Source organism: Apis laboriosa, unplaced genomic scaffold (genome assembly GCF_014066325.1).
Source record: "Apis laboriosa isolate Shangri-la unplaced genomic scaffold, ASM1406632v1 scaffold28_cov147, whole genome shotgun sequence".
NCBI classification, from domain to species: domain Eukaryota; kingdom Metazoa; phylum Arthropoda; class Insecta; order Hymenoptera; family Apidae; genus Apis; species Apis laboriosa.
The window spans coordinates 53,897-80,518 of NW_025222687.1; the positions used below are offsets into that span (position 1 = coordinate 53,897).

The window sequence follows — 26,622 nt, forward strand, 5'->3', positions numbered from 1 at the left end:
CGCAAACATTCGTACCGTTTTGAAACACGATTCGGTAATATTTATTCCAAGTATTTTTTCTGTTTTTACGATACACTCTCGAAATGGAATACATGCGCATCTTGCCCAAGGCGATATCTAGACAGGATAGATATTTATCGAGGGTACGAAACGGACGTAGTTTCGAAACTTGCAAAATATATTCGACGCCATGAGTTTTCGAATATCTATCCGATTACTCAAAATAGCATAATAAGGTAAAAAGATTGCGTTATGACGAGAGAAACGAACGATGTTGCATTTTCCAAAAAAAAGAGGCACGATATGATCCAATCGCCTTTGATCTTAATTCGATACATTGAAGATATCGATACGTGCGAATCAACAGATTCTCGACCGATGAATTTTTTTATAGATTCAATTATATTATTGAAAATATAATTATTCGATCGATTTCAACGTAAGATTTGGAATATATATATATAAAAGAAAAAATGCGTGGAAAATTCCATTTAGGATTTCAATCTCGTTACGAACTGTTTGGATTCGCGATAAACGTTCGAATTAAATCCAAGTAATGCCGCAACAGCGTGTGAACACGAATTCTCACTACTTTTTTATATTCTGGCTTCTGCCAATGACACGTAATTTCCGTACATCCGGAAAACTGCAGATTTGATCCGAAGTGAGAAATACGCCAGGGAATTATTAATACGACAAAGTGATTTCATATATATATATATGTATACATATTTTTTCTTTTTTCCTTTCTTTTTTCACGTATCTATCATTTCCACTCGATAATTATTCACGCGGAGAAAGGAGTGATACGTGCGAAAAGATCTTTCGAATGGTGAAAATCAATAACGAACGATTAAATCTTCCATAAATATTTTATATCAATTTTATAATGATAATTTCAATAATGATAATTAACAGATATAATTATCCAACGTCAATTTTTATTGTAAACGTTTTTCATCAATTATTAAATAATTCGGATTGAAGATAATAATTTGGTGTAACTTGAAACGAAAGCGATAATATAAACATCGAACGAGGCAAACGGAATGGAAATATCTTCGTATTTCGTTTTATATCCAAAGGTTTTCAAATATCGCGTTTATCAGAGTAACTTACGACAAAGTTGCAAAAGTTAATATTTTCTCTCTCTCTCTCTTTTTAAATTCGTTTATTACGTAACGTTTAATTATAAAATATCCCGCATTGTATCTAGACACAAAATAAAAAAAAAAATTGGATAGAAATTGGAAACATTTGGTTGAACGTCCAATTAATCTCCGAAATGGATGATTTTTCCAACAAAACGTGTGTTTTTTAACGAACAAACTCTTCGCAAAAGGGATCACTGACCACCGAATTTCCAAAGTTAAGTTGAAAAGTATACGACGTATTTTGTAAAATTTATCGTGGGCCGGCAGAAACGAATCGGTTACCATCTTATACAACTTCTTTAAAACGTTTTAAAATGGGGTAGTCACGTAATTTGTTCGAGTTTAGTAGCATCCCTCGACGAGAAAACTTTCTTCGGCTGATTAATTCTCGTCTTTTATTAACTTTATTATCGTTTTTATTACCTTATTTATTAAGATAACGAGGAAATTAAGCGTTAGAGCGTTTATTTCTCTACGTTCAACGAATATAAATAATTTCCTTTTTCAAATAATTACTTCTTTACGTTACGCTTTATTTCATCTATCGGTGTAACGAGCTTAAAGGGGTTTACAGAGATTCAGAGTCGCGTATGTATATGTACGCGTGGCAAAACGTCGTAAATGGGAGAGGGGTAGTTTCGCTCGAGCATACGTTCCAACGTTACGTTATCCATCCGTATCCAACAAAGTAGGAGGATTGATTACAAACATAGCAGGAACGTTCTCTTTAAGAAACGTAGCGAAGCTAACAACGCCGGTTTTTTCTTTCTAACCTTTGCACGAGATCAATTACGGAGATGGAGTTTCCAACAATTTTGACTTTCCTTCCAAAACTCTTCCATCTTTCTTTCTTTTCGTTCACTCTCATCTCTCGTCAATTTCACGATTTAATTAACGATGTATCTTTCGCTATCTATATTTTCTATAATATAATTCCTCGAACTCAAATAATTAAACAAATATGAAAAATATATACCAAAATAAATTTAATAGATCAATACAATAGATCAATATAAATCTATAAAATATAATTGTTAAAATTAATCTTATAAATATAATATTTATATATTCTGATAAAAGAAATTAAAACAAATATTCTTCTATGATATTCAACATTAAATCCAGAAACTAGTTCAGATTCACCTTCAATTAAAAAATCAAATGGAGTTCGATTTAATTCAATCAACATTCTAATAAATATTAATAAATATAATGGATATAATAAAATTGAAAATTTAATTTTATTTCGATAATTAATAAATTCATAAAAAGAATATCTTTCAATTAATATTATTAATCTAAATACTATAAAAAATAAATTAATCTCAAAAGAAATTATTGTAGAACCTAAAATTGAATAATTACAATTAGAAATTCAACCAATAAATAATACTGGATATACTCTTATACCTAAAATTAACATTATAAATAAAATTCCATAATTTAATATATATATATTGAATAAATTCATGGATATAAAATTCATAATGTTAATGATAAAAAAAAACATTATTATATATAATCATAGAATTATATTATAGAAATATTAGAAATAAATTTAATCAGAAGATATCGACGATTAATTTTTTTTTTCGTTGCTACGCGATTCGATGATCGAATCCGAAAATTCTCGGACTGTTTACAAATTCGATGAAATCTTGGAAAAGTGGAGAATGGAGATCGGGATGAATGGAAATGATAAAATTTATCGGATCTATCGGTTTACCTTTTGGGTGACGGAAAGAGAGAAACGCCGACACCGGTTCTACCGCCGCGTGTAAATCAAACCCGTGACCGGTGGAGGCACGGCGAATCGCAGGCCGCACCGACGCTGAACACGATCGCGGTCAGCGTACTTGTTTAATGCGCAAAAGGCAGAATGCAGTCGGGAGAGAAGTACATATTCCCATTATATCGGTTTGGTCCGGATTCCTATCGCGGAATCGCGGTTTTGCCGTACAATACCGGCGGTTTGTCTCGACGGGAAAAGCATGATATGTGCACGCTGTGCGCGACGACGATACGTGTCTCGTTTACAGACACGTAGACAGAGAGAGAGAGAGAGAGAGATGGTGGTGTCGAAGAGCTCGCTCCATAGACGAAGACAGACGAAAATGAGAGATCGAGGCGGTAGGTAATAGATGGCACAAGCATCAGTGCGACTCAGTTTAGAAGGCAATTTCACCTCTGTTTATTATACATGTGCGGTCGCTAACGGTTACACGAATGGATCCTCGCCATTCGCGCGATTCCTTTGTGCCGCTTTACCACGTTACCAGCTGTTGAGAGCTCGCGAGTTTCGCTTTACGTCACTTTGCGTGTTATCGCAGCAAACCATAAACCTCTATATATCGTGTCACGGTCCGTGGTATCGAAAAGGGGAAAAGAAAAAAAAAAAAAAAAATACAAGTTTACCCAACATGAAAATTTTCGATTATTTTCGTTTCGATCCAAGTATCGCGTTCAAAGCCAGGAAATTAACTAACAGATATCCAGAATTTCATTTAAACGGAACGTAAATCGCTCGTGATTTCGATCAATCGAAAGCGAATCTATCTTTAATCGATGATACTATTGATCGATTTCATCGTTCATTTCTCGTATACATTTGTAATGTTACTTGTTAGAAAATCGAATTATATATTCGTTAATTTTTCTTTTTCTCTCTTTTTTACACGGTTATGCTCGAAATGTATACTTATGATGGTTAGATTTTGAACGAATTTTACTTCGCTTGATTAAACGGCAGTCACTGCGACCGTGCTATTGATTTAATGCGTTTAATTATATTCCCTGCTTTGACAAACACTTTGCTAAAGTACACGCACGAATATCGTAATGGACTGCTGATAGCTGTTAGCGCCATCTACCCTACCCTAGATAGGATTAATAATATTTGAATATCGGGGACTCGACTCTCCGTCATTTTCTCCCGATATCTTTTTCAATTGTCATAAGCGATACTTATTAGGCTAATCCTAACATTTTTCTATAATTTACGATCTGATCCAATTGAATTATAACCTAAATCGAGATCGTGTTCAATACAAGTTCGATGAAATAACGTCACCGTATTATCCATATGTGTGTGTATGCGTGTAAGCCGGATTATCTTGCATATTGAATTTCAACGCAACTCCCTAACCATTTTATCGCGTAATATTCATCGAGTGTTTAACATTACATGGTAGAGTGGTATTATATTTTTCATTCTCTTATAAAACTATAGTTGCCGTTTTATCATGCATACCGTATTTTCTTCTTACATTCTTCGTCGTTTAACCGTGATATTTCGTTTGCGCGTTCAAAATCCCTCTACGTTCGTTATTTTGCGATAAATTTACGGATTTTTCGTCTAAATATATCGTTTAAATTCTCTAGAAGCGATTATCTTATCTTATCTTAAATGGTAATTGCTTTCTTAAAACTTGAAACTTTTATATTTCTAAGTAAAAGTTGCGTAAAAGTTGGACGGAAGATAGCGGCTAGTACGTTTTTCCACGTAGGATTTAAGCGTACGAGTTTTGAAAGGCTTCGTAAAACAACGAATACAGATAATATCCTAGCGCTGCGTGTCAGCTGGCGAAAACGCAACGTATTTTATATTCGCTTACCGACGGGGTCAATTAAGAGTATAAAAATCCTCGATCTCGAGGAATCTATTCCTTCCGGACTGCAAACGGTCAACTTGCTCCTATGATATTATCAAACTTTTCCCACCCAACTCTTTTCGCGAGACGATAAAAATCCGGGTCCACCGAATAAATGCATTGTGAGAAGCGCAATGTTCCCGTTCTCTCATCCTATGGAAATCCATTCCTATCCATCTATCTCCACCTATTTTTTTCCATCCTCGTAGAAAACTCGCATAATTTATAAAACGATGTCCAATAACGAACGCTTTCTGTCTTCGAGTTCTTTCGTTAAAAAAATAAATAAATAAATAAAAACGTAGGAAAATGAAGAAAAATCGACTTATTCGAAGAAATTCCTTCTTTTCTTCCAAAGAAACGATTTATTTGAAACGCGTAATTGAACAAATACGTAGAAATTGCAAATTTATTTCTATGCTAAACATCGATGACGATTGCATCGTACGTATTTTGTGACAATTTCACTTAACGCGAAAACAAAAATCTCGTTTCTGTTGGAATGGTTTCACGTGTAAGATCGCAATTTGTAAACGTTCAGATAAGAAAAGAAAAGAGGAGAATTAATGGTGGAACGTAATTGGCTATTTTCGTAAAATTGCACGTGGATTTATGACCCTTGCGCTTCGTTATACGTAGATACATAATAGGAAATCGAGCATCTGGGGAGTCGTTACATTTTTGAATTATCAAGGAGATATACGGTTCAAAGTTCGTGTTTTCGCGAATCGTCATCCGTTAAAAAAGTTGCGTAAACGCGCTACGGAATTATTCATATCGAATTCTCTTGTATATCTTGTATATCGACTCGAGTATATTAAACCGCATATATATCAACCAGACGGATAGTACGTAATAATCGTAAGTCCTTCTAGAAACCTCATAACGCCAGTAATAAAACGTTGGTAATAAAAACTTCTTCTTACAAAGAAGTGGTTATTTTGAAACGATAAGTAATGACACCGTTGTACAAAAGCATCGAAGTGGTGTTTCGATTTCGTGCGAAAAGAAGCTTGCTTTGTTTCTTTCTCTTTACAATTGGTATTAACGATCAGAAAAACCGACCACATTATAAAAAATTCAACTTGAAATCACGATGACAAAGAGAAAAGATTCGAGAAACTTTCGATATTTGCCAATTTAATTACGCTACTTTAAAATGTAGAAATGATAATTTACATAAAAAGGAGAAAAAAAAAATAGTTGAAAGCAACACTTGTTAATAAATAATTGATAACGAAATGTATTAATTACACAAATGCAAAATGTTGCGCATTTTCAATTAACAAGATCGAGTAAATTGATGTGTGAAATCTTCAAGTTTAATCTGGAAAGATCGTTCGACTTTATAAATAAACGTTGTCAGATTGCACAATTGCGTTAATATCGCCTTCTTACTTATCCTTTCTGTATGTATATAAAGTGTTATACATATTTTTATGTCCTACTTTCGTATTTTCTTTCTCCGATATTATACGAAGCGTATTGTCGGGGAGAACAGAAAGAATTTGAATAAGAATTTCTTGGCTGACCGCAACGCAGGAATGACATGGGTGTATGTAAATTATCGCATGGGTTAAAAGAAGTTTATTGTAAGCATATCGGGTGGATACAGGATGACGCAGCGTAAAAGATAAATGGCGCTATATGTATATTCCGTTTAGCCCTAATTCTGTGACTTGACGATCCGCGTATAGCGCAAATGTGCTTCGTTCGCAAATTCAGCGTAGATGAATTATCCTTGTTGCAAAACAATATTCAACGCGCATTTTCTTTTTAGTGCGTATCTTATTTAATCTCGATTCAATTCAAAGTATTTTCATATCAACTTTCAGATTAACGGCTAAGTTGAGATTGGAATAGATTTCTTTTTTCACAGCTACACGTATTTATACGAATACGTAGTATTTTAAAATTTGTTACTTTAATCTCGAAATCGTAACGCGCGAATGATTTTTATTACCATTTTCTTTTTCACCGTGTTTTTTTATTAAGTAGGCGATATATAGGGACGGCGTCCCTTCATATTAAAAGGTTACGGTGTTAAAAGTTACCGCAGTGAATCAAAGGTTTTATATCTTTTTTTTTTTTTTTTTTTTAGATGACACCGCTGTCGTAATTTATTATTATGGATTACTCGCCACGATAGAGAATAAAAGATGGTCGAATAAATATAATCTGATACGAAACTGACTCACGAAGGAGAAATTTGTTCGAAATTTTTTGAAAAAAAGAAAATTATATTCAAAAGTGTGAAAAATGCAAAACCGTTGACAGAAACAATTTAAACAACTTTCGATGACTCGTAGCCTTATTCGATGAAAAGCAAGATGTATAATAACGATTTTTTTTTAATAATTAAATCCGTGCTTTAAATTTCAACGAAGAATTTAAGGTATTTCTCCGTGAGAAATGGGGTCGATACGAACGGTGTTGGTCGATGAAAGTTTTGTCTTTAACTCGTTAATTTTGCAGTTACCGGACGAAATTTAAATTCTTGCCGTTTTCGAGAATGTTGTTACTCCGCCGGCTACACGGAGCTTCGACGAAAGTCGCTACGGACAGGCAAACGAGAACGCTTTGTAAATAGCAGCTTAATTATACAGACGGGCGTAGTATGCAAAGCAAATCGGGAACACGAACACAGCTAGCTCTGGCCAAGCTTCGACTATCCCTATCTTGCCACGCGTACGTCTTATTCTCCCATACACACGTACGAATACCGAAATAAATTTATACATACGAGGTAACGGTGCATATGCATGGAATTATCACTCGACGGAAATAAATAAATATATACGTGCACGCGCTTTCGTATATCTAGTTATTTTAGAAAAATAAATAAATAAATACGCGTGATCGCGCATACGAGAAGCCGCACACAGCCAGTACATAGCAGAGACAAGGATGAATACGTAGTACGTGTATCGGTTTCCTCACGGATTATAGCCGAGTTTCGGTTCCACGAGGCAAGATGTTACGCGGGAGTTCACCAGCTAACTATTAACTGCATCTAATTACAAGGGTTGACGCAACATAGATGTCTAATTAATGGCTATGAGATTTACACAGGGACGCGCGTCACAGTTTCGACCATGTTGCGTAAGACGTCTCAATGATGAATGTCTTTCGTATTTTGTTTCTGGTAAGCGAGCATCGCGACTGAATTTAGCTGAAAGGGGAAATCATGGTCGTTGTCGTGGAACGTTGTAACGAGGCGACTTTGCGCCTTGATTCAACGCGATTGCAATTAAACAAGCGTACTGTAACCGCATTGTGTAACCATACGACTTATCTAAATATTCCAATTTTAACTATTCCCTTAATATCTTGGCTCTGGTACGATTCTTACGCGCTTATGATATCAATTTTCGTTTTAGATTCAGGAAAATTAGTTGATATTATATCGACGAAACCGTCCGAGGAATCGTTGAATGATGTACGTAAGAATTTCATTTTCATTCCCAAAACGTAGGAGACTGTTTCCCAGTTGGAACAATCGTCTTATTTTTAGAGACGTATCGACAATTCGATTTCTTCCAACTTGAAGCAACAACGATGATATTTCAAAGTACGGAGACGTTTAAATCCAATTGGAAGGAAAAATTGCGTTATATCGTAAACCGAAAAACAGAATTTACTTTCTCCTTCAACTTTTCGTTCCTGTTCGTTCGATAATAAGAGAGATATTATTCTAAATTTCAAACGATTTTCATAAGATCGTTCGAGCTTTTCCCTGTTCGAGGAAGAGGTCGAAGGAAAGAGTGTAAAGAAGCGAAAAAGTTATTTATTCCGATTGGGATATGAAACGATCCGTTTTTACAAATCGTTTTTCACGAGTCGTATTTTCTTTTTAAAGTCTACGATTCGATGGAGAAATCGCGAAACCGAAATCTTTCTAATTTTAAAAACGATCTTTCCTAAGGATTCATTATCGAAGAATTAAAATAGCGCTATTTGTCTTTTATCTTCTCTCCATCCAATTTACCAAAGTTAAAGAAAAAATCAACGAGAGAGAACGAAATCCAATGGTTGGTTAATGGAGTGTAATAAGAATTTTTGCACTCGAAAAATGTCCCCCTTTCATAAAGTTGGCTTTTCGGTTCTCGTTGAAAAGTCACTTTTCATATCAGAAAAACAAGCAAAGTAAATCAATCTCCGACCATTATATAATCCATCTTAACTTTAACTTGAAACGTGTCGTTCTATTAAAATCCATAGCCATTATCTTTCGAAAGATTAGATTTCAATTTTATTTCGACAACGAGTTTTAAGATGAATAACGATCGTTTAAAGCTATCTACGAGTTTCCCATTTATTTCATTCTAATGATCATCGAATATAAAATAGATACGTGGGTATTAAAGAGTGCAGAGAAATTTGCAAATTATTCGATCATGCCAAATTAGTTGGAATCCCACGAAATCGTTGTATCCATTTGTTTATAATTGGAAAATTTTTGCGTAAAGATTATATCTAATAATCGTTTGAACGCAAATTACGAAATATTAAGATTTAAACAATAATCCACGAGGCAAAAGTTTTACCTAAATTATTCGGTCATAATCTACTAACTACTTATACATTCTTTTATAAGAAATACCAAAGTGAAATAAAATTATAAAACCAGATTACCCCTATCTCTGATATTTCACCGGGACCCAGTTTCCCTCAAAACTTTTTCCAAAACTGAAATTCAACTTGTTTTACGTCCATCTCTTAAAATGAATGAATTTACGTTTAAAACTTTTAAAATGGCGAAGGTAAATCCTGCTATCTTTCAACGATTAGAAATCTCTCGCTCTTATTGCACGAGTATATCACAATTATGAAAGCACGCCTTCTCTCGCGACGACGAGAGTAATAATTTTATTTATTTTTTATTTACTATTCATATTCGTCTACTATCGATATCGCGATCGATGAAAATCAAAAGTCTATTCGTACAATTTCCAATTAAACGGACATTGGTTCGCTCTGTTTATCGTTGCATCTGTTTACCGCGTTCCGATTACGCAGTTTCGAAACGAACGCTTTATTTCGCTCAACTTATGGAAAAATTATTTTCTAGTTTCCACGATTGCCCAAGCATGGTTGAAAAGAATTTAATTATACACTTCGTTCGATCGTTTAACCCGAGAAATAAAGGAACAGAATCGTTCGAACGAGTAATAATTTTGTAATGATTAAAACAGATTTTATAAAAAGGGACGAAGCATCGAAAGCTTGATCGTTGTATATATATATATATATATATGGACGTAATTTTCTCGAAGAATGTTTCATAGAGTTTTATGAGATTACGAGCGATAATTTTCTCCTCACAAACGGTATTTAATACGGACGATTTATTTCGTTTTATGCAATTGGTTTATCGATCCAAACGAACGTTATAAAAGTATCGAATCGACAACCAATTCTCAAGTATAGAATTTACCTTATAATTCGTATCTGTGTCACGCGAAACAATCTTTGAACAATCTTGAATTTATCTGCGGTTTGTGTTACCTTTCTAAAAATAAAATATTAATCTATGGTTTTTTACATCTCGTATCGTGTTTTATATTACGTGTGCGGTTCGTTGTATCGATTTTTTGCTAATTTTACCACTCCATTTAACCGTGAAAATGGGTACTTCTCTAATGTTCTTCCATCCTTTTTCTCCTTCGTTTGACGATTCGAATAAATAAATTTCAATGATAAAGAATTAAATTTCGTCGATACTCGTGTTGCAATTTTAATTAGACCCGATCATTTTTCTCCCGGAAACACGATAATCGACTTCTTTCGAAACACGATAAATCGACTTATCGTTGTTTTCGTTTTAAATCGATGAGATATTTGATCGAACCGAATAACCGCGGACCTGGCTGCTACGTGCGATTTACGTTAGTGTGAATAACTCGAAGATAATAAAGATTGAAAGAGACGAAAGGAGAAGGAAATTTGTAAAAGCAAGCGTAATCAGTGGTCGCCTCTTTCGAAATTCTATCCCTTACGCTTATAATTTTAAATCGTATTATAGAAATACGGAAAACCTTTAGGATAGGTATAATCCTTGATTCTACGTTTCTAACCTATAGATGGACCATCGTGGAAGAACTCGCCGATATCTTTCGAGTTTTACGATACCACGGACTCGAGTTTTATAGCGACCTTTCAATACCAGCTAACGTTACGGATTCAAATTGTATTTCGCGTTTACGATGCATTTTCACACGATGTTGTTTTACCGTTTTCCATTCCATTCCTCCCTCACCCCTTTCCGTCGTATACGGCCTTGTTCGGACTTTCATCTTAGAACGACCAAACGGGTCAATTTTCTTTCAACCGTCGCTTTTCTGCAAAAGATGCCGCTCCAAACCTATTATTTACGTATTTTTCAAAACGTTCGTTCAATTTGCATATTTACAAACGACATCTCTAACCGATCTTACTTAAATTTACTTACTACTCAAATTTCAGATTGATAGCGACGCACGAGTACTGTAACGTTATAAAATTGTTTAAATCTCGTTAATTAAAAAAAAGAGAAAATAAATATTCAAAAAGAGATTAATTTGTTCTTCAACGGCACACGCTCGATCGACCGGGAGAATTAAAAAGAGAAAGTTTTTCAAAAGAAAAAGGGAGGAGGGGAAAAAAAAAATACTCGAATAACAATGAAGCAATACGATCTCGTGTGAAACCTAACAGACTCTCGATCTCTTTGAACTGTGCGCAACCAAAATTCATTATTTTCGGACAATCGATCGGGTTTTCGTACAAATGAATAGGTTCGATACACGTACCCTGAAATAACCAAGTCACTACTCTTTATTTATATCCGATGGTATTGCCTCCGATATACCGTTATTCCGAATGTATAAATTACTTTTTCACTCTATTTTTAAATGAACCATCAAACCAACGGTACGAATCGATTTGTTCAAATTTGTAAGCTTTCGATACGATAGCTACGATAAAAATTATAATTTGAACTTGGAGATACAGGTACGGAAGCAAACTTTAATATTTCGTAATAGAACAAATTATTATTATTTTTGGATAGAATCTGAGTTGAACGGTAGAGTAGCTTTCGATGATCGACGATAAAGATAAATAATTTAACTATAACACGTTTGAGCGGAGATGAAACTATATTCGCTTCGTTTAACCCGTTGCACTCGTATGTCGCCATATAGGCGACATCTTACATTATTTGGGGTCAAATTATAGCCAGATAATATTGCATGATATTCATTTAATTAAATTTATTTACAATTAATTAAAATCGTGTTTTCAAGAAATATGATGTCCCTAACATATTATATAGATTTTCATATTTCAAAAGAGTGGGAGATGCAGATTAAATATGTTTATTTGCTAATTTTTTCTACTAAACCGGAAATTTTAATTTACGTTGTGCTCGCATAAAAATATTTTCCTTTTGATTGATTATGAAAAAAAATTCCGAGTTGATTGGTATCCTTATCGAATATATATACGAGCGCAAAGGGTTAAAGCAAGAAGCAGAAATTTAAAAGAGATCTAGGATAAAAGTGGAAGCGAATTAATCGCAACGCTGAAAAAAGATGTTATCGATTCGCATCTCGATCGACGCTCTGGTAATAAGAAATACGAACCTTTACGAAACTCTATTCTATTCTAATTTGAATAAAACGTTAAGAAAAACGTGACATGACGAAAAGAGTGGAGTCAAGAATTTACGACATAATTGGCCGTAATTACCTAAGATAATTACCTTGATAGCGGAAAGAAAGATGGCGTCAAAACGAACCTTATAAAACGTGTATAATTACGCGAGATAAGGGACGATCGAATTCGTTGTTGTTATTGTTGTCGAAACAGGATGTTAAATTGGAAATTGAGTTGAAAATAAAAGCACGGTTAAAAGATTGGGTTAACTGAATTTATTCTCGCCTCGTGAAACTATGCCTACGAAGGAAAATAAATATCTAGAAGCACGTCGTGAAACACAGGCGGGGGGATAGGCGGGAAAGGAAATAAAATACGACGGCTGCCAAGTGTGCGATGAACCGTGCGAGGATTCGCCGGTGGAAAGACCAAATTTACCGTGGCACGTGTGAAAAGTGGGGGTTCGAGAGAGATGCGGTCGTACCGTTACCCATAATCGTGAATCATTTACGTACGTGTACAATCTATATAGCTTAGTCGATGAATTGTATCGTTTCTAACGATGCGCCTACGAAATTATCCATATTCTTCGCGGATGCTGTCAAAATTATAATCTATCGATCGCGCGTAATATAGCGTTACACAGGGAAGTAATCTTTCTCCGAGCAAGGATTCTATATGATACAAATAGAATGCACGTAGGACAATAACGTTATCGGGAACATTAATCCATCGAAAGATGCGATTTCGCTAAATAACCCGTGAACTATAATATCGAATTAACCGCTGCGAAATAATGTTACTTTTATACTTTTATACAACTTGACGATTAACTATGTAAAAAGGGTCAGATTTTCTTTTATGTATATACTCATCAAAAAGAATATTTAATATTTTAATATTATTCGTATCGATTTACGCGAATTAATTATTCGAGCAATGCGAGGAGGAGATGTTGGAACGTTAGATGCGTAGAAAAAGAGACTATTTGAAACGTACGATGTAATTTACTTTGTTTATGGGAACAATCGAATAATGGAATGCGATAGAATTTGCATTTACCGTATTTATCGCAATTTTGGAACGGTGATCGAACAACGCGCACGGACGATCAATTTTAGATCGACCAATTTCCACGCACACGCATATCCATTCGTTCACCGATACAAATCGTCGTTGCGAATATTTATACTTTGATTTGGAAAAACAAAAATTTTTATATTTCTAATATTTTTCACGATCTACGAGGCAATACGTAAAATACATTTTTTTATATTTGCCTGGTTTTTTTCGACGAATCGTGTATTATACGTTTGATTTAATTATTGAGATTTTGTCTCAACGCGTAACGTTCGACTTTACGCGTTCGTCAATTTTCCTCGATTTTACTTTTATCGAATTAACGTTAACGAAACAACCCTCTCCCTTTCTGGATGACAAATCAACAAGGGGGGAGAAAAATAAATCAAACGAATTTCGGACTATAGGTTGAAAAATTTCCAAATAACGAAGACACTTTAATTCTTTCATTACAGCGACTGTCAATCCTATGTCCCGTTTTTTTTTTGTTTTCGTTTCACCAAATGTATCCAATAGTTTTTCGTTATTTCTAGTCACGTATATTTTTATACAAATATTGCCAGAGGTCGTCCTAGATATTCCTTCTCCCTCCCATTTTTCGTAATAACGTTTTACTCGAAAATAAAAGAATAAAATTTAGTATCTAATGGATCTCCCTCGTTTATCAAAATTTATCAAATAAATAGCTCGCGCGATGTTAATTTCCGATATGTTTTCCAAAGATAGGTAATTTTTTTAGAAATCGAAATTTATAAATTTTTGTAATAAATTCATTCGATATCTCTCTTTTTCGTTTAATCGTCGTGCATATTTTGTGTACGATTTCAACGAGCATAATTTTTGAAGAGATTCTTTTCCCGACAAAGAACTGCCGTTACGTGAAAATTTATTTAGCAAAGAGATGTATCAACGTCACTAGTATAATTTAGCAAATAAAAATGTCTTGCGTTAGTTGAGACGAACAACAAAGCGTGTACTCTTTTTCAGATATTTCTTTAAGCGAATAAACGGTGAAATACTTTTCTATATCGTAGCCGAAACCGTGAGATTAATTTTTTCGAGCGATCTTAACGAGATCGTTTAAACGTTTAAACTAAGCGCAAAGGAATGAAAGGAACTAAAAAGGAATGCACGACGCGTTACTCGTGAGATATGTAAATGTGTAGAGGAAATATCGCAACCGTGTAATTGAATCGACTAACTTTGTATCTATTATAGACAAACGGATGGAAAATACGCTCCATTATACGCGTTTACGTGAAAATTAAAATACGCGATTGAATAAAATTTCAATGTGAAAAATATCGGATTGCACGAAATATCAATTCCTCGAAATCCATTCGGATCACCACTCTTTCCCAGTTATTACAATAGCGGTTTAAAATCTTAATTGACTCGTTACGTTTCAAATTTAGAATTTTTTACTAAGAGAATTTTTACTAATCTGGTGTGTCTCTATTTCCATTCACATTATCGCGGAAACTGCGTTTTCGAAAATTCGCCAAGAACGCAGCGATCCTGCGAAATGAAGGATTATCGTTTGCGAGATCTCCATAATCGCACGGCGATTTCGAATCTGATTCCCATTCCTTTATACGTTTCCCTATTCTATCTCGATCCATTTTCTCCCGATCTTCGCTTATCTGTTTCTAGCTTCTTGCTTGAACAAAGACAGTTCATTCTTATTCCGATCCATTTTCTCAATCTCAGCTTATCTATAGTTAACTTTTGCCTTACGAGATTCGGCCAGAGGAAGAGATACATTTTTCGACCAATTCTAACTCGACCAATAACTGGAATAACGCGTCCTTTCCACCGTATTATTGAAGTTTATTATCAATCTCGTAAAACCGTAATTACAGATAGAACATGAAATATAATCGATAAATCCCAAACAACATATGATAAAGATAAAATATCTTGGTAAAACTTTAAATCTCAATCTCGAGAAATATTTGTTATTCTTACGTTTACGTTTATGCATTTACTTTATGAAAAGCTCGTGTAAGTACGGTTTCGTTTTATCTCTGCGCATTTTTATTTAGACGATATTATATTCCGACCTATCTCTCCGATCCGTGTACGTTCTCTTCTTGTATATCTACCGTACGCCACTATTTGTTACGAGTGATTACATCTTTACATTTTCTTTATATCTATAGCTATAAAACGCAGGAATCGAATATTTGTCGTACGGATCGGATCGATATGTAAATTTTCATAAATTCTCTTTCGTTAACTTAATATCGCAAATATTGAAAATGATCTTTGAATTTAAAATATTTAACAGTGGCCCTTAAGGCCCTCCAAGACAATTCTAGATCCACGTATCTTACTCGAATAGTGTACTATTTTCGTACGTACACGATCAAAGGACAAGTTATTTAAAAAGGTGAAATCCATCGATGAAGTATTTCATATTGTTGATGGATTTTGAAAAATATAACGTATAAATATAACTCGATTTGAAATCCGTTTCCTTTTACTATTCTCGATCTATTTCCTCCTATCACGATTGCTTTCTTTATTCGAATGGTACACTTAAGTTATATTAGCTGTATATATATAATAATGTTTCGTAAAATAAATCTAAATCCAAAGTGATAATTGCAAACATTTAACGCAATAAACGTGGCTCGAGCGAATAGAATTTCGTCGTAAATAATAAATAGCGGTTCAAAGAGAACGATGTCTCGAGGATTCGACACGGTTGCTTCTGATGGTTGAAGCGTGGAAACACACGTATGTGAATGGGTTAACTTTGATATAATAGTGTTAACGGTAACCTTTATATACGATGATAATAAAAGCTGCATCGATGATAACAGAAACGGTGAATTGTGTATTATGCATCTACGGAAAAATCGATTCTAAAGAAGCTTCGCCATTTTTGGGAAAAAATTATATATTTATTCGTACAATTTTTCGTATTAACTAATACGTATTAATTAATAACTTTAATTAATAACTTATAAACTTTCGTATTAATTAATATCGTTAAATCGTTCGATACGTGGCGCACGATCGATAGTTGCAAGTTTTTTCGAACGTCTCTTTTTTTCAAATATTTACAATCACGAGGTATTTTTCCAATCCCAGATGTATGTAGACAATCGAAAGCGAGAATGGAAGATATGATGGTATATCAGAGCTGATATTCGATAGTTCGATATTTCTCCTCTCGAAAGAAATAAGATAAAAGAATCAATCCGGTCGCGCTAGTTTTCGTTTTTCTCTTCTTCCAAAATAGTTCGCGGGGAGGAAATCTTTTATATATTTAAGCTCGATGAAGCGTGCTAATAGAAAGAATACCACGTCGTACCACGTTTCCTCTGACAGAAAAACGGAATTCGTCGATTTAATTGACATCGCTGCTGCTTCGAATAAAGACTAAAAATTTCGTGTTCGATTCGTAGTCGTGATCTCGGCGATATTGCGCACAATTGTTGCGGGAAAAATGGGAGAAAAAAAATCTCTATTTCTGGTAAACTTGTTTCATAGCACGCACCTTGCCGCGTAAAATTCTTCTATGTATTTGAACCGGAAAGGAGAACTAGGTCAACCTTACATCGAGTGAATAATAAAAAAAGAATTTAAAACGAGTGATATAAATTTTTCGTTCGTATCTTTTCCTCCCTTTTTTCTCTTCTTTTGTTTAATATGACACCATACTTAAAAGATATCGATAATCGATAGAGACAAAAAAAAAAATGAAAGCTGTAATTGTAATAAATCTATCTCGTTATATATATATATATATACACACATATAGACATATAGTAAGTACTTAATATTAAATTAAGAAAATTATACTTTAGAGACGAGAATTATCGATACCGAAATTATACAAGCGTCGATAGTTTATCGATATTTATACAGAGTATTTTTTCTCGTTCCGCGTTGAAACGTTTTCTTTTCGCCTATTTCTTTTAAAAGGGCAAAATCGTCGATACGATTCGCTCGAGTTTCTCCTCTTCTTCGAAACTTCTTTATATACGTTTTCTTGGTCTGAAAGTTCTCCACTGTGCCGATCTTGGCTCTTTCCGGTCTACGTATATAACGTTAGGACTCGACCGTTTCTTTGCGACGTTCTTTCTTCGTCATTTGCCTTTTCCAGTATTCCGGCGACGGTGACTCGAGTGTTTCCTCAATCTTTCACGCGAAATGGAATATATTAGTCGTTACCCTCGAAAAACTCGTCGTTTGCTTTCTACCTAACTTCGGTCAACGCTTTTCGTCTACTCGTACGGTAATTACTTCGATCCGTGTACGATTAAGACGCGTTTTTTTCTTCCAATTGATAAATCTTTAATTGCGCCATCGTTACTTACAAAGATAAAAGGAAGAAGAAAGAAAGAAGTCTCGTTTCGACGAAATATTAAAAATTTGTTGAAGCAAAAATGTAGGCGAGTGAAATGGAGGGGAGGGGGAAGAAAAAAAGGAGATTGCGCTGAAAAGAAAAAGTGGACACCGTGAAGTTTATTAGGAAAGAAATGAAATTTTCCGACTGTGAGTTTAATACCCGCGCTCCCAACGCTTACACCCCATAATTCTGGCTAAAGAACTTAAAGTTCACACGCAGCCAGCCCACGTTTCTTCTCTCCCGAGGAGATTCTTTTAGAATTGGATTCAAGATTTCTACTCTGTTGTTTCTTCTCCTTTCTCCTGTCTTTCTTAAAAATGAATTCTTCCCTTCCCCGAGTAATTAGGAAACTCGACACTGTGATTTCAAGTTATAAGAATAATAATAGAATACGCGGATAATTTTATCTCTGTTTTTTTCCCAACCAGCTCGTTGACGATCGCCATCATCCTCACTTCCACTTAATCAACTCGGTTCCATCGAATTTATTACCAATGAATTGCATGTGACGCGGTATATATTCTCGACTGGAGAACTGGTAGAGCTGACCTGTCGCACAACAGCTGGATACATCGACCACGTCTTGTCGCGTACCTGTTGCAAACTTTGCAACAGTGCAACGTACGTATAAAATAGCTTCGATCCAACAGGCCTGCTTAATGGATGTTTCCGATTAATTTCTAATTCCGATGTTCGCAGTTTATCAGGTACAATAACTGATGGAGAAGGCCGACAACTTTCGCAGCAGAAACATGCTCGACTCGCGCTACTTTGGATGTGAAAGGATCTCTTATCGCATTAATATTCGAGTTCTCGAACGCTGAGAATTTCGTAGAATCGGGGAACAAGTCTTAAAAACCATTATGGAATGATGGGTGGGAGAATTGTACATCGAATCGTTTGGAAAAATAACGCGAACGATTAAATTTGAAACGAATGAATTCGAAGAGCGGCCATCTTTGATCGCGTAATTATAGGTGAATTTTGCGGGAAAAAATGTAGAAAAGAAAAAAATTATATTCGAAATATCCGCATTTATCCGAATAGAAAATTGAATGAATTGTAATCTGTTTAAAATAGAATAGAACAGAGATAATATCCATCGGCACGTGCGATCAATTATAAAAAAAAATTAACGCTGGTTAAAGAAAACGAGATCTACGATCAGAATTATTAAACAAGCTTTCAATTTTTTCGCTTTTTTCCACTCGGTTCGTATACGAACACAACAATAAACCGTTTCCTCGCTTTTTTGTGTCGGCCATATTCGGAAATTTCGTTCCTAACGATGCAAAAAAAAAAAAAAAAAAAAAACAATCGTGAATATCGCGATATAAATACAAGGGATTTAAGTCGAGCGAATCAACGATGAAAATGAAATTTAATAAAAATCTATAATCTATAGCTATAAATATTTATTTATCAAAATATATAAAGTAAGCAAAATGGATATATAAAACGTTAAGAGCAAAAGTGAATAACGATCTATTTCCAAGCGCAATTCGATTGTGTCCCTACCTACAACACGCTTCTTTCGACGCAATAGCGATCCGACATTAGCTCGCAAGAACACGCGGTATTTGCATTTGACAGCAAACTGAAGTACGGTTGTGTGACGTGTTCGAGCTTAATCTACGCCCGACTGAGAGGATTATCGGAAAATGTTTCGATCGAAGCTTTGCTCACATTTCGAGCTTCGGGCAAAATCATCTTCGCCCGTATCATTAATTCGAATCGCATCAAAATTTTCCCATCTTTACGCGATAAATTACGTATTTCGCTTTTACATTAATTTAATCTACTCACGGCTACTAATTTTCCACGATATCTCGCGTATCGCGAGAGGAAAGAAAGACGAAAAAAATAAAAATTACTTTTTACTCCCCGACGGGGAATCGAACCCCGGTCTCCCGCGTGACAGGCGGGGATACTAACCACTATACTATCGAGGAGAGGACGTTTGTCACGTCATCGGTTACACTTTTTTTCTCCACTTACGATTACGATTTGTCGTTTCGTCGTATACGTATATACACATATATATATATATATAGCGCGAATATATCAGGTTAGAGAAATAATTTGTGGCAGGTATTCATTAGTGGATGAAAGAAAATGCGGATGAGAGATGCGCAGATGGCCGAAGATTGGATCGTTCCTTTGACGATTTCGTCACGAGAGCGAGAATTTATTTCGGTACTTCATCGTGGTTTAACGACGAGTCGAACGATAGGGAAATAAATCACTGTTGGAAAGTGGTGGTCGATGCTTTTCTGTAACGGCTCGATACGATATACCGTGCCATTTGTTTAAATCAATTTCGAGAAGCGTGAAAATTCGATAAACGTGTACGTTTGCGCGAATTAAATCCCGATTGATAATACTCGGCGCCAACTTGAATTTGTGAAATTACCGATAGCTGAATCAGACTGATGGCCTCGCTCGTTTCGCGTGCACGCTTCTGCCACACGGCGCGCGACGTTCAACCACAAATGGGTTCGCAGCACGCTAGGAATAACTATCAACCGAATAATTTCTCGTTGTCATCCGCGTAACGGTATCGTGCGGCTCGTACACCGATATTATAAAATATCGCACAACATGCCCCGATATCGTTTAGCCTACCTTAATTTCGACCTTAATTTTCTTCTTTCCCCAAATTTTATCCTTTTACCGCGTGAAATTATAATGAAATAATTCGAAGCTCGAAATGTAGAATGAAACGTTACGATATCGTAATTATTATATTTTGTAAATAATTATACAGCTTTAAATCAGCTATGTTAATTTAATGAAAACAAATTGACTTTGTAATATAGAATTTCATCCATATACGTATGATAACGTGATATGAAATATATACGCGGAATTAAACTGTCGATATCTCGATAAATAGATTTTAAACAGGCGACGAATCGTTGGACGAAGATTTATAGCGCGTAACGTAACAAATTTCGAGTACGCCTAACGTTACGTAAGAGGAAAAGTAAATATCGCAAAGCTCGTCGATTTATCCTTGGTAAGAAGGGAACGTTCTCGGGGTAGCTGTAAATCAACGGTATGTATTTTCTTCGCTCGTGAAAGTGGATGTATGCGCGTGACGTATGCATTTCTCGTCACACACCATATTTCCGTTTATATTATTCGCGCAAATAGTAAATAGATAGATACCTCTCTAAGAAGTAGCATATAAATATTTTCTAATGCGAATTGAACTCGCGTTTTAATTCGTGGCCTCTTCGGGCGAACAATTTTCTCAGCTCTATCTATGTAGCTTCTTCTCTCGAATCGCGAAACTTTGATTATTTACATTTCGCGAAAGGAAAAGAAACGAGAGGGAAAAACACATTCGAGATAATGAACGCGAAAGAAAGTTGTTTTTCTCGTTTAATCGTACGTTTGTATCCTCGATCCAATCCTCCGTTCGGTATCGAACAGAGATTTCCAACAATCGGGACAAGTGTACTCTTAAAGCGGTGTTAAGCCAGTGAATAACGACGATAACCGCTTTCAAAAAATTTAAATGGTTAAAAACAATTGCGTTTTAACGAATGGAAAAGTATTCCCGCGTAATCATCCTATAAAACTCGGATCATTTATCGCAAAAAACTGGCGTCGTTGATCGTCTACTTCCAAATATTTCCAAATATCGTTGCAAAATTTTCGATAGAAGAGCGATTAGTTTTCAAGAAAAATTCGATCAACTGGGCGATGTTAAAAGCGAGAGATAAAAGAGAAAGGACGATCTTGTCGCGAGTAGGAAAAGCACGGATGGATATCAAACGTCTCCTCTGTGTGCGTGGACGCGATTCGAGTCGAAATCTCGAAAACGCGCGTGATTGCATTCGCCGATAACAGCGGTGAAATTGCATTCCTACTCGTTGTAACATACGTATAGCGGTATCACGAGTTGGGTAGGTGAAATAACTTTGAACGGTAATGATGACAACCGCACAATTGAAACCGAATACAGATATCTTGTAGCTAAACCTCGTTCGTGCAAATTGAACGGTACGTTTCGGTAAATCTAACGCGATCGATTATTCGCTCGTACAATGGGCGAAATCCAAACGCGAAATCGCTCGTTACACGTGTTATCCGAGATTATTAATTAATTGTAATTATAAACGCATCGTTGTTTAACTATACCAACACATTTGCCAACACATTCCATCGTGCGAACGTCACATTCTCAAGTTTTACACTTTACTGCTCGACGATCTATCTAATCGTAAGGAAAAGAATATAAAAAATTATAACAAAGAGTTACAAGCTGTATACAAGCTGTGAGCGAGATGAACAATTTTCCAGATTTGATATTATATCAGAGATTTTTTTTTTTTTTTCATCTTTCGAAATTTTATTTTTGACTCTTCCTTTTATACTTTTGATCAAAGGCGACGAAACTCGCGTAAAGAGTTTTACTCTCGAGAACGAAAGATGGACAAGGAAATAAAAAACGAACGGATATTCGATGAACAAGTTTTTCGATTGAGGCTAACAAAAATTTCACTGCAGTCTTTCGTATCGTTACAGTTCACTGGAAAACTTTTTTTTCTTCTTTTAAATCCAAAGTTCGTAGGGATGGATGGAAGAAATCGAGGCGAGCGAAATTGATGAAATTTTCATATATATACGAGATATAAGAAAAGGACACGTGTGCAAAGTGAAAGATTTTACCGCCACCAGGGGTCGAGAGTATGGCCAATGAGTGCGCACTCACCGATGGAACCGGTCGAATTATCGGCCCAAACACTGGCCGCAAAAGTGGAAAGTAGGAAAAGCGTAGCGGTGAAGAACCGCGAACGGTTGCCGACGCTCCCCAAAACACGACGGTTCGCACGTTCACCGAGCATCGCGGTACGAAGCGAGGACGAGAGGATACGCGGCCGGCATCCCGACTGAGGGATCGCGCTTTTCCAACCCCAACATCGTGTTTCTCTTTCCCCCTCCCCCCTCCTCTCCCTTCTGGGCTTGCATCCCCCTACCACCACATTTCCTTTCCCGCCACGCGCAGAAGCCCCAACGCTCTTCCACCCTTTCCAACTCTTCCCTGTCTCTCTTCCAATTCCACTCGCTTATCTATTATCGATAAGCGACGATTAATTACCGAGTCGGTCAGTGGCATACCCTTTTCGCTCGTTCGTTGAACGATAGATACACCTGTATCGAACGCTCTTCTTTATTTTCTGCTTGTCGCGCGTTGCGAACATCACCGAGACGTTCGAACCACCGGATAACCTTGAACTTGAACGTCGCATCGACTCCGCCACCGCATCTATCGTTATGGAAGAGATTTTCGACGCGATCTCGACGCAGCGTGAGCAGAGAAGAATCCGCGTCGCTCGCGAAACTCTTCGACGTACAATCGTCGCGATTGCCATCGAAATTAAGCGAGAATATTTGTACGATACGATCGATATTTTGCCGTATATTTTCGATAAATATAACGCACGTATATACATTTGTACATAAATATGCACATTAAATACGAGAAATAGTAAAGATAAATAGACTATCGTTTATTCCATCGTTGAATAATTGAAGGCGAAACTTAATTTAAATAAAAATTGAAATTCAATTATACACGATAAACGCTTGGTCTAACAAGCGGAATACAATGTGCGGAATATTCACCGGTTGACAAGGAATGGCGATTATTCGATCAATGGAGAGTACTTAATGACTAAGATTAGGGATGGTCGAAGCTGCTTCTATTATATACGATTAAGGGATATTAATCATCTGGTTGAATCGAATAGAGCGATAAATAATTAATAATACTCGCGTTGAATAATTCGCGAATGTTTAGGTTACGTGTGAAATATTTTGTAAAATATTTTCAACTGGAATCGAAATGGAAAGAGAGCAACGCGTAAGTGTGTGTTTCCACGCCCTTCCGTACGTGGCAAGATCCGTAGGAGAGGTATATGAGTTATAGAAAATCGTGACATATGGAGGAAGGGTAGGGTGTATAAGAGAGAATAAGTTATCGCGGATGGTATATTGGAAGGCGTGTTCGAGAGACTGGAAGGCGCCACGAGACACACAGCCATTGTACTTCCAAGCTTTGCGACCACCCTTTGGCCCTTCCTCCTCCCTTTTTCCTTTTCCTCTTCCTCTTCCTCTTCGTGCCGTTAACGCGAATTCGCCTCTCCTCTCCTCTCTTAAGGACCCCCCTTTGCCGCATCGCTATCGCCTGCCAGTATCACTCTAGTCCTTGAATTCTCGAGTGAAAATTCCCTTCCCTTTTTCCTTTCGTCGATTTTCGAGTCGATCGACCGTATTCAACTATGACCCCAAAATAGTTTGCATTCCCTCGTAAACCTTTCGATTGCCTTTTATCTCGTATCCGCAAATCTTTTCGACCTATCCGTATTCTCCTTCCTCCCCTTTCTTCGAATTTCTCGCACAACACAGTCGAACGTAACGTTGCCTGTGTAATTCTTCTAAGGAATTTTCTCGTAAATATTTCTTTTCTTTTTCTCTCCCCTTATTATTTCGTAACTTATTTTGTATTCGATATCGCGTACATATGCGTTTGCAAATATTCGAGGTCGTAAGAGATAATCAAGCTTATGTCGACGGAGTTTAAACAGAGGTTTATAATACGATTTCCATCGTGTACGAGCAAAACACTTTGGAAGAACACGAGCATGCATCTTGGTGAACAAGGATGGCAGAGGACACGACGCTTGGTTACTTGGAAAGCATCCTCTATCTATAGGATGGAACGACAGATATGGTGGCGATGTATTTAGGAACGCAACACGAGAGACATACTCTGTCTACCTGTACGGCTACAAAGTTACATCTTGCAAATTGCGTTTGTCAACAACGGCTAATTGCCACTAGAAATGTTACTCGACTATGAAGGGACTCGTAATTAGGAGGATGGAACCTCCCAAGATTCGATTACATATTTGCCCTGTATAAGCGGCAAAGAGATTCGAATCGTCATCGAATCGTGTAACAACACAGAGGAAAAACGTTTATCGGAATTAAATTACGTTTTTACGCGTCAATCTTAAAACGGATGATTAAATTTGAAAATTACAATAAAAATTCTCAATCGTAATTTACAATCTTCACTCCTTTTATTCCTATTATTATTTATTCGCGACGTTATTAACAGACGTGTACAGTGTGTTTAAAAGGATGAAAAGAAAGAAAAATGATAGACGAATGTCGTTCGTCCGCGTAGATGGATTTCCCTACTTCGAGGAAATGGGGAGGAATATATATATAGGACGATGGTATCACAAAGGCGGATTTGTACGAGATTGCGAAGTACGGCGTACGACGAAGACAACGAAGAAGGAGCATGAGGAATAGTAGCGAGTCCTTGCGTTCCTTGGTAAGATTCAACTTAACCGTCAGATCGCGTATATAGCGTTTCCGAAATCGGGATTACCGCTTCCCATGTCCATGGAAAGTTACAAGATCGTTGACGAGTGGAATCCCTGTTAACCGGCTTCGGCTATTTCCGTTCACCGGCAACCATTTTTCACGGATTCGAAATTTCGGATAGGAAGAAACGAATGGCCCGATTACGAATCGTGGTCGTCGATCGTACGTGTTCACGATGTAAATTCGAAGAAAAAAATTTGTGTGTTCGTCGAAATTAATAAATATCGATTTATACACGTACAAGATGGACGTAGAAATTTAGATTGTCGCGCGTTTGAACAGTAAAAGATATATCTCCAGCGTGCATTCGCGCACTCTTACGGATAACGATAATTTTACGTGCGGGATCAGCATGCGTCATTTATAGGTTTACCTACAAAGATTAATGCCTATTTGTACGCGTCAAGTACGTAAACGGACAGTCATCTCGTGTATTATACGTTACAATTATAACGGCGATGCTCGATATCGCGATACCATTTTAGTTCGAGATCAATATTAACGATGATATTGGATCTGGAAATTGGAGGTACCGTGTTGTCGGACAAACAAAACGAAATAAACAAAACTGCAACGTCGAAACGCAGTCGCATTTGCGGCCTCCTCCGATAGACGTCATTTTATCCGTTTGTTTGCTACACGCGTAAATATTTTCCAACGCGTTTGCTTCTCAAAAGAAAAGAAGAACGTGTTCAACACTTTGAATATAAAATAAACGCCGAATCTTTTCATCGCTCCGTTTCGTACGCGTTGTAACTCTTTGTTACGCGTAAATTACGTAAAACATTCGAAACGCGAAATTGAGAATGTTTTTTTTACAAAAAGGTATAATCATAGATGGGATCATATTTATGCGGAGAAACTGGGTCGAAATAGCGAGGCGAGATGAAATATCGTTTCGCACCTGCTACTATTACTATACTGTGTGTAGCTAGGAATGTCATCGCGAAAGAAAACTATTATTATCATTTATGAGGTTACTTTTGGCCGAATTTTCCACTTTTTATCGATCAATCTCGAAAATTTGAAACGACAGATGTTTTTGAAGAAAAGATGTAATTCATCCTCTTTCCCATTTTCAAGATTTATCGATTAAAGGGGAAAAAATATACGTCGAGTTAATTAAAAGACGACATTAAACTTTGATCCAACATTTTTGAACTTTCGTAAAATTTTAAACGTGTCCACTTTTTTGTAAGGATATCGAATCAATGTTATGGAATATTATGTGCTGAAAAATCCAACGAATAAAACGTAAAAAAAAGAAAAAGTTACGCAGATTATAATTGAATGAAGAGAATCATACATATATATATATATATATATA

The 26,622-nt window shown here is 36.1% G+C and overlaps 1 protein-coding gene and 1 non-coding gene across 6 annotated transcripts in view; both read right to left on the bottom strand.

Annotated features, from left to right (window-relative positions):
• The window catches only part of LOC122714275 (zinc finger protein Noc-like), a 173,940-nt gene that overhangs the window by 47,154 nt on the left and 100,164 nt on the right, over positions 1–26,622 (bottom strand). The gene's annotated exons all lie outside the window — the stretch shown is intronic.
• Positions 19,766–19,837, bottom strand: Trnad-guc. The gene has a single exon. It is a non-coding gene; the product is annotated as a tRNA-Asp (tRNA).